The sequence below is a fragment of the Phoca vitulina genome, unplaced genomic scaffold (genome assembly GCF_004348235.1).
Source record: "Phoca vitulina isolate PV1807 unplaced genomic scaffold, GSC_HSeal_1.0 scaffold48, whole genome shotgun sequence".
NCBI lineage: Eukaryota > Metazoa > Chordata > Mammalia > Carnivora > Phocidae > Phoca > Phoca vitulina.
The window spans coordinates 11,536,130-11,546,883 of record NW_022589751.1 but is presented as its reverse complement, the minus strand read 5'-3'; positions in this window follow the sequence as shown (position 1 = coordinate 11,546,883).

Below are 10,754 nucleotides of genomic sequence, written 5' to 3'. Positions count from 1 at the left end.
TAATTGTTTTATTGAATCTCTTATTAATATGTAATGTATTTCTTTGTCTTTTGGAACATTTTTTGATTTAAAGTATATTTTTGTCTGATAGTAGTAGAGCTACTTCTGTTCCCTTTTGGTTACTATTTTCATAGAATATAGTTTTACATTCTTTTACTTTCAACCTTTTGTGTTTTTGTATCAAAAATGAGTCTATAATAGACAGTACATAAGTGGATCATGTTTCTTAATCCATTCTGCCAGTTTCTGCCTTTGAATGGAAAAGTTTAATCCATTTATATTTAAAGTAATTACTGATAAGGAAGGGCTATTTCTGCCATTTAGCTATTTGTTTGCTGTGTGTCATGTATGTTTCTCATTCCTTAGTTCCTTCACAGGCCTCAAATTGTGGAGGAGATGAAATCATGGTTTTAATACTTAATACTTAAATGTACTTTTTGAATGTATACACATTGTATGATTCAGTACCAAGATGAGAGAGCTAAGTTATCAAATATTCAGTAGTCTTCAGTGGAAGTAGATCATTCTTTAAAAAAGGTAAACTTATTTAAGGGTTCATTTTAAAACAATTTATTAGGTACTTAATATTTACAAAGTACAATCTTGGTTCTGTAGAGATATAAAATAAAATAATAATAATGGCAGCCACCATTTGTTGAGCATGATGTTAAGCCATTTGAAATGTGAGTTTAATCCTTACAATAACCCTATGAGGTAAAGTACTGTTATTCTCTTGTTTCCTCACTCCATCAACCAGTATTCTTAGCTCTGCTTTCAAAATATATCCCATTTCAGTTCACTTCTTGTCATTTTTACTGCTTTTACTTTAGTCCAGGCCCAGTAATTTATCATGTGTCCTGACCATCTCCTTGCTTGTATTCTTGTCTCACTGCAGTCCTCTCTCCACACAGCAGCCATCACGAACTTCTTAAAATGTATATAAGATTATGTCATTCTTTTGTTAAAAACCTTTGAATGATTTTCTGGTACATGTAGAATAAAGTCTAAATTGTTTACCATGATCTACAGGGTCTTACACAGTCTCTTCCTTGCTTATCAAGGAGTTAAAAGGGACTTTAAAGAACTTCTGATCTAGAAAGCTGAGGAGACTTGTCCAGGGTCACACAACAATTAATGACAAAACTAGTCAAGAACCCAATTCTCCTGGACTTGTAGTCATAGGCTCTGTGCACAGCCCCACTCTGCCTCTCTTTTGGGCTGCTAAAAGCAGTCTTTAAAGGATATGCTGTTGAGAGGGCCTCTGGGTCTCCTCTGACATAAATTTAAAAATATGTGCCAGTGTGAATTTTCATATATAGAGTGTGGGATTTTTCAAGAAAGTCATGTCTGTTTTATTTACTCAGTGTAGTCCCTGACAGCAATATGCAAATAGAGAATTTATTTAGTCTGCCTCCCCTGGTGACTTGCCAATCTCCGAGGTGGGTGGAAGACATTTTGTGTTTCCCATGGGTTTTGTTTGTCATGGCTTGATTTCCCATAATGAAAAGTGTCCTGGGTAGCCCCATATGGGACAAAGCTGGAGGTTATTAAATGCTCCTGTCTTACGTACATTGGGCATTCATATTTACTTATGAAGTTCCTCCATGCATTGAATTTAGAACTTGCCAAAATCTATCACTCAAAAATTGGTTTATTGGGTATTCTGATGAACTATAGTATTTGACAAAGGAAAGTTATTAGTCTTTTAGTTACAAGGTAGGAAATTCAAACCTGGGTGTTTTATTTACAATTTAGGAATCTCTTTTAGCTAAGTATGCGTCCCGTTAGGTAAAGAATAAAAGCCTTGATTTTTATTGAAAACTGTAATTCTTTCACCTCTGTTTTTCCAGTGCCAACATATTCTTCATCAAAGTGGATGTTCTTGGTCTAAAAATCCGGAATCATTCTGACTTTCTGTATGTAATTTGCTTATAGCATTTCTCTGAGATAGCTCACTTATGTGCCATCACTTTCTGTGGTGTCAGTAAAGAACAATGCAACCTTTTCATGAAAAAAAAAAAAGGCATTTCTTCCTTCTTCCTAATTAGTTCTGTCATCTATTAAAAAGAACAACAGTTACAACTCTCTTGTTCTGACATGAGACTTCTTTTTTTCTGATGATAAATGAAGATCCAGGGAAGTTATATTAGTTCAATGATTAGGAGAGAAATAATGTTTTTTTACAAATGGTGATTTTGATAATCTAATCAGTTATCTCTGGCATTTTGAAGTCTAGAGTGGAAACAGGCATTTTTAAAGGGGAAATATATGCCTAGAACATAGTTTCTATTAAACATTTCACTATTACTCCTGTCCTCCATTGCAGAATACCCACTTGGTACTTTTCAGAAAAGGAATGATCTGAACCTTTCATTTACTTAACACTACTGTGTAATACTTACATACTTTAACTCATTTAATCCCCTAGACAACTTTATGAAGTGGTTATTTATTTTTTTTAATTTTATTTATTCATTTGACAGAGAGAGAGAGAGAGCACAAGCAGGGGAGAGGCAGAGGGAGAAGCAGACTCCCCGCTGAGCAGGGAGCCCAATGTGGGGCTCAAGCCCAGGACCCTGAGATCAGGACCTGAGCGGAAGGCAGACGCTTAACTGACTGAGCCACCCAGGCACCCCATAAAGTGGTTATTTTTATACTAATTTTTACTGATGAAGCTATAGAAGGTCAGAAAGTGCAAGAAATTTGCCTGAGATCATAGAGTTAGTACAGTAGAGCTGGAATTTAAATTTAGATTTGTTGAATTCTCTGGTGGTGAATGCCAGTTGTCTACTCAGTATTCATCCTCTCCTCTTTCTTATAAACAGAATCCCAGTTTTATTTTGAAGCAGCAAAAGACTATTTCTCAGACTCCTTTTCAGCTAGGAGTGGCCATGAGATATAAGTGGAAATTGTTGGATGGGATTTCCAGGAATGACTCAGCTGGGCTTCTCTTCTTATCTTCCTTGCTCCTGTCTAGACGTTAGGTTATCATGTGAATTCCAGCAGTTGTTCTGTGCACAAGAAGGAACCTTGAGAATGGAAGCTACATGCCAATGCTAAGTATAGTGGAGTGGAAAAATGGGAGTCTGAGACCCTAATGACAATGTGGTGCCACCATGACAGCCCTGGACTGCCTACCTTCAGACCTCATGTTAATGAGAGAGGTTGAGAGAGAGAGAACACACACATCTCAGAAGCAGCTGAATGCATTTCCTATTTACAGTAGACTTCAGAACCATTCTACATTTACTGTACTAGACAAGTACTGCTGGTCTGCCTGCCAATTTTTGAATAACTGAGTGACTAGATTTTTAAGTTCCATATAATCCAGTGTCTTACTATTTAAATTGTAGTGGTTGGACCAGCAGCATCATCATCACCTGGTGGTTTGTAAAAACTGCAACATCTCAGGCACTTCATAGACCTATTAATCAGAATCTGTATTTTAACAAAATCCCCAGGTGATTTATATGCCTATGCAAGTTTGGAAAACAGTGGTTACCTTATAGTCAGTCACAAGAGGTTCTTAACTGAAAATGAATTCTACAAAGTATACTTAAAGTATGCCTTGATTTATGCAACAGATGTATTTATGGGAAATAGTAGGCCAATCAAAGTTTCATAAGTTAAATTATATTAAATACACTGGGACAGAGGGGCAATTCCTTTTTTAATTTTTTATGGCTAACATCTACTATGTGCCAGTCATTGTGTTAAGCATTTTTCTTGCATTGTTTCTTAAAACAGTCCTATGAATATGGGTGTAATCCTCCTTCACTTCCTCCTCTTCCTCCTTCTCCTCCTCATTGCCATTTACAAGTGAGGAAACTAGAGATCAGAGAGTTTAAGTAATTAGCATCCTCTCAAACATCTAGTTTATAGCAAAATGGGGATTTGAATTTAAATCGGTCAGATTCCAGAACCTGCATTCTTAAGCATTTAAAGTAATCTCATGAAGTCATCATTGGTAATCTCTCTCTTTTTAAATAAAATGCCCTCTAATCTTTTTCCTTACAGATTTTGATATACTGAAACAAGTTATGTAATAAATGTAAGAATATAATAATGTTGAGCTATTTATTAAACATCAGTTATTATTGGCATCAAGAGTGTTATTTCTGCCAGACTTTTTATTTGAACTTACACCAAGTAATAATGATACTGGTAACAGAATAAAATCTGCATTTTGGAAGTTCCTAATTACCCTTCTTTGACTCTGTAGTTTAAAATTTTATTTCTTAAACCTACTATATTTTTATGATTACACAAGTATTATGTGATTATTATAGAATGTTTTGGAAGTATAGAAAAGCATAAAGAATAATGTACAAATCACTTGTAAACCCAGAAATAGCCATGTATACCTTTTAAACTTTTTTTCCTGACATACATATTACTTTACACATATTCATCATCTAAGTATTATGAGGAGTTTTCTGTCCCTAATTTATTAAGTTTTAGAGTTTTACATATCAGTTTTTCATAAAGTGAGGTGCATACATATTACATTGCATTATATGATAGACATCTTGAAGTTTCCATCCTCTTCTTAGGAATTTGAGAATTTATATTTAATTATATTGTACATATGGCATTTATACTATCAAGAGTCAGCTAATTGTTCCAAAAAGTACCAGAATGCACAAATGCTAAGGATTTCTATTATTAAATGCCTTATAACATGGAGGGCGGGGTGGTGTCTAGAGTACCCTCAAAGGTGGAAGGGCTTGTAGAGATCTCACTTGATGAAGAACCAACCCCCTTCCATTATTCTGTCTTTTCATGGTTTTATCCAGTTAGACTGAGCTCATTAACTCATAATGCACCTATTACATTTTTGTTGAACAGCTGTCCATTGTAGATTTTTCTTAAACTGAGCCCAAAATTTATTTTTCTTTGCTTTCTACCTGTTGGTCTTAGCTCTGCTCTCCATAGCAAAACAGAACAAAGTACTTCAGCTTCTTCTTGATTTTTCTCAAAGGAGGGTACAGGTGTCCCAGGAGAATGAGAACTACCTTTTTGATTTATATTTTTGTGTATTTTTAATGTATTAATTGGTATAGTGGTAAATATATATAATTCGTAAACTAATAATATATATTTGATCTCTTAAAATATGGTCAAAAAGTTTGGAGACCACTTTTCTGTCCTTTCAGTATCCTTTCAATAACTGAAGTCTTTCATAGTCCCTTGTCCAGCGAAGAGGTCTCTTGGGGCCTTTCTTTGACTGACCTTCATAAGATGTTGTGTGTAGACTTCTGCTACCTGATTTCTCTTCCCAGAAGCTTTCTAGCTTATCCTTGTCCCTTCAGATATGGCCTGCCTGGGCAGAATATTTTGTGAGGGTAGATTCTAATATTACATTGCACCTGAGTTATTTAACTATCCTTTCATTGTTAGACATTTATTTATTTTTCTTCCCAGGTATAGAGTTAGGGGTAGGGTTTATGGCCAGGGATAGGGTTAGGGCCAGGGTGAGGGTATATGCCTGGTATCCTGTAGTTTAGAGACATGTTAGACATTTAGGTTCTTCCCAACTTATAAATAATTCTGTGTGCCAGTATTTGTACATGAATTCCTGTGTATCATTCTAATTATTTTCTTAGGATGACTTCCTAATTGGAAATATTCTGTTAATAAATAATAGTATTTTTTTTTAAAGATTTTATTTATTTATTTAACAGAGAGAGACACAGTGAGAGAGGGAACACAAGCAGGGGGGGTGGGAGAGGGAGAAGCAGGCCTCCTGCGGAGCAGGGAGCCCGATGTGGGACTCGATCCCAGGACCCTGGGATCATGACCTGAGCCGAAGGCAGACGCTCAACGACCGAGCCACCCAGGTGCCCCTTAATAATAGTATTTTTAAGGCATTTGACATATATTGCCAAATTGCTCCCTAGAAAGATTATATCATTTTACTGTTCCACTAGAAATAGATCAAAGTATTCAATAATAGCTTTGGCAAAAAGTAGTTATATTCCTGGGCATTAATATTTTTTTGCTCTATTTAATTAGATGGATAAAATGAAATTAATTATTTTATTTTTAATTTCTTTGATTCTTAGTCTTCTAATTGTTTTCTGTAATTATATTGTACTGAATGTTGTCTCTTCTGCACATTACTTGTTCTTAATGTTATGTACTCACTGTTTGTTAAATACCCTTTTCCATGATTTAATTTTTGGTCTAACAACAAATAAATGGAAGAATATTTATTAAGGCATCCCATAGAGGTAGATTTTGTCTCTGTAGGAATAAGGAAAAGGAATCCTAATATTTGCAGGTTTGGATTGGTATACCCATGATTTTAAAAGGCAGACGAGCAGATTATCTAAAGAGAAGTACAGAAACGTTTTACTGGTGTAAAGTCAGGATTTACTTTCTTCCAGGATCCTAGTAAAATTGTTTTTTGGTCACAATACATTCTTCTTATTTTTTAATTCAAGTTGCTCTCTAAGCCCTAAGTGCATGTATGTGTGCGAGTGTCTGTATGTGTGTGTACTTTATAATGCCATAACATGATAGAAATGATTGTTTTTATGCTATTTTTCTTCCCACTCCCTGGGGAATATCTTGGTTTGAATGGAGGATAAATTTACTCCCAGCAGCTTTCCAACATGTTTGCTTTAAATATTTTCCATTTAATTAGATAAAAACCTACCAGATGACAGTTACTATTCAGTTTCTCCTCTTTGTGTCATTGAGGAGACTTTCAGAATTGACCTGATAACTTAAAGGTTATGACTTTTGGCTAATATAGGACCATGACTTAATATTTCTATTCCTACAACATTATCTTAAAATAATCAATGCAAATGGTTGCAGTCATCATTTTTTGCTTTATTTTAAAGTTACAAATAGTTCCTAGTATTATAATAGGATAATATTTTTATATTTCAGTATTCTTTCTAGTACCCAGGTAATTTGCTGGCATCTGATTTGTTGTACTAGGATACATCTGTTGAACAAAATGGTATCCCTGTGGCTTGAAAAGAGTGAAGTTGCCTCTCTGTGTACATGTGTCACTGTCACTGATTTAATAACCCCTGCAGAGAATAGAACTCAATATTGTTTCTTGTTTGCTGGTACTAAAAACAGTTATACTACTTGCCAGTTATGGGATTTTCAAGACTCTGAGCACAGATTAAAAAGAAATGGATTTTTAAAAAGAACTCTAGAATACATAAAAAAATATTATAGATATAATTTGAATGGGGCTGTGAATGCTCAGGTGAGAGCACAGGAGAAGAGAAGAGGCTAATACGTTCTTTGAAAATTATACATATTAAAGGGATTAATGTGTGGTGAAAAACTCTGGGCTGGAAGCAAAATTCTTTTAAAAGTTATGACTAGATAATCATGCTAAGCAAGTACCCAACTATGAAATGTTAACACTTTTCTGTAGGGTTTTATATGCTAATGAAATATATTTAGTGATACATAGAATAGTTCTTGGATTGTAGGGCAAATAGGCATTCGTAGAGAAAATATATCTGAAGCACAGCATAGTGTCTGGCTCTTTGTAGTTGTTAGTAAATGAAACTATTATGATTATTGTTACAAGTAGTAATAATGTTGTATATATGTGATAAAATAGTTCAAACTTAGTTTTATTCATTTTGCAACAAACATTTATTGGGTACTTACTATCGGCAAAGTACTATGTATGATAATAAGATGAATTAGATACTATTATTTTAGACACATAAACTATCATCACAAAAAATTACTAATAAAACCAAATTTTTAGTATCTCAGTTTTGCTGTTTTCTTTTTCATATGTATGTTCATGATATCGTGTACTTTTAATCATCATTAACATTACCAGGATTTCACATTACACACATAAACATACACACCCTCCTGTAATAATGTCTTCCCTTCATTCCCAGTAGAAGGGTGCTCTTATGGTCCCATGTCCTAATTATTCTTGGCTAATGAACCTGGTCTGGGCCTGAGGGGGAGAGGTGTTGTTGGGGGGAGAGGAGATGAAGAAGACCCAGGGAGGATGCTACAGCTGGTAAAAGGGATGATTCAAAGTGAATGGGCTTTATATATCCCTGGGATGGACCCTAGGAGTGGGGGTGGGGAATGAAGGTGGGGAGGAAGGAGTTGTCAGTAAAATGGGTCAGGATTAAATAAAAAAGGAAGAAAGGGAGAGGGCTGTCTCTGCGATCCTTTCTGGCCTAGACAGCCAAAGCAGGTAATACTTTAGTAGGGTGACCATTATATGTTCCACTTTGTCCAGAAGAGTCCAGTTTATACCTTGGTCCTTGTGTACTTATTAGTAATAACCCCTTAGCTCTCAGAAGTGTTCCAGGTTGGATGATAAATTATATGGTCATCCTGCCCCTAGGGTACTAAGGTGTAGGTGTCCAAAAAGTTCCCCTTGGCTCATGGTATCTACATGACCACCTATAGAGAGAACGGGATGCACTGAGGGGAAATGATAAAAAGAGTTCACTGAAAACAGTAAGATAAATTTTAAAAATTTCACCTCAGCCTGTCTTCATCTTGATGGGAAAAATTAGAAGTTGAATACAAAAGTACTCCAGTTCTCCAAGAGCCATAATAGTGGGTTTTAGAAGAACTGGATTCTAGATCTAACTCAGTCATTGATTTGCTATATGACTTTTCCCCTTTGGCCCTGCAAGAGCCTAAGTTTCTACATCTTTAAAAATGAAGGACTGAATTAAATTATTTTTAAGGTCCCTTGCAGTTCTGATATTAAATGATTTTTTTTAAAAATGAGAAGTGGGCTAGAAATGAGTACCTTTGCAGAATTTTGTTCTAGTTTAAAAAGTTATATCCACGTAAGTGCTGTTGGTGAAGTATATTTCCCAGCTGAGAGTTGTGTGGTTTGACATTATGTTGCATGAAGACTTGCTCCAGTTTGCTCTGTGGATATTGAGAAAAAATTACTTTTCAGACAGCTGTAGTACCATCCCTGTTAGAGAATTTCATTATCTGCATTTAGCCTCCTGAGAAGTGATCTCAGACAGAATGGAAAGCTCTGAAAACATGGAGTTTCCCCAGAGATGTTCTCTCTTGCTAAGGCAGTTCTGGTACAGGAGCTGAAAGGTCCCTTTTTGTCTCTGTGTCCATTGATTGATAGATTGCAGTTTAGGAGCTCCAAGCTTAGTTCTTAGTTTCTGTCTCCTTGGACTTCTTGCCTCACACTGTTAACAGGCATTTAGCTACTCTTTATTTATACAAATGGTATCAGAGAAGTTATACATAAGACCCCAGATTGGTTAGTGATCTATTTGCCTTTATTTTCTAAACGGGCTTGCTTCAGATGGGATCTTAGAAGTCATGTCCCTAGCATCAGAGATCATACACCTGCGCATATCCTCACTGGCCAGAGTGTCATGGCTTCCTTTTCGTCACCACTGCTAATGGCCACTCCCTGTCTCTGTAGCATTCATTTTTTTTAGAAGGTCCATTAGTTACTGGATCCTTTTTTATCTGTCACTCCCCCTGTTTGTCTGTCTGTCCGTCTGTCCGTCCATCCATCCATCCATCCATCCGCCTGCCTGTCTGTCCAGTTGCCCATTTTATATGTGCCCTGCTAAAGATCTATATCATGTAACTCCAGGAGAGAAGATTTGCATCCTTCATTTCTCTTGGAAATTGGTCCCATACTTATAGCGGGGGATTTATGTCTTGGATCTGATTCTTCCAGATTCTAGTGCCTAGATTTAGAGCCCTATTTTCTAAGATTCTATTTTCCTTGTCTATAATTAAACATTTATCTTTAACTTGCTTGTTGTCATTACGTTTGGTCCAAAGACAGAGGGATAAGGAAAATTATCAGGCCTTAATATATTTTTTTTAACTTAAAAAACCCTTTATTATGGAGAGTTTCCAAAAGACTCCAAAAAAAAATTAGGTAATGAACCCCATGTATCTCTTATCTAGATTCAATAATTACAACATTTGAGAATTTTTTTAGCCATCTTTCTTCTCTCTCTTTTTTCATAAGAGTATTTTAGAGCAAATTCCAACATGTAATTTCACTTATAAATACTTTAGGATGCATCATTAACTCTGAGAACTTTTTCCTTCTTTCTTTTTAAACATTACCATGACAACCTGAGTTTTGTTCCATCTTTGATGTTCTAGTTTTAGCTTAATGGGAACTTTGATAATGGGAAGAGCATAAGGAAAGAATGAAGGGGAAGTTGGGGTGTCAATATGGGGATATGAGAGCCTAGCAGTGAAGGTTAGAGTTGTTAAAGGGAATTTTAATTCCCCTTTTAAAATCAGATGATTCAAACCCTGACTCGTTACCCCTGATATTTTGTTACAGTTATTATTTATCTCACTTGTAAGCAGTTGCTCTTCTAGGGCTTCCCCATGTAAGTTTAGAGCTTGAGGACATTTTCATAAATATTTCATTATGTATCTCTAAAAGATAACAGCATTTGCAAAAACATAACTATAACCATATAGTTCTTCAAATCACTATGTTTGTATCCTTTGGATAGATACCTAGTAGTACAAATGCTGGGTCTTAGGATAGCTTATTTTTAACTTTTTGAGGAACCTCCAAACTGTTTTCCAGAGTTGCTGTACCAGTTTACATTCCCACCAACAGTGTAAGAGGGTCCCCCTTTTTCTGCATCCTCACCAACATCTGTTGTTTCCTGAGTTGTTAATTTTAGCCATTCTGACTGGTGTGAAGTGGTATCTCATTTTGTATTTCCCTGATGTTGAGTGATGTTGAGTATTTTTTCATGTGTCTGTTGGCC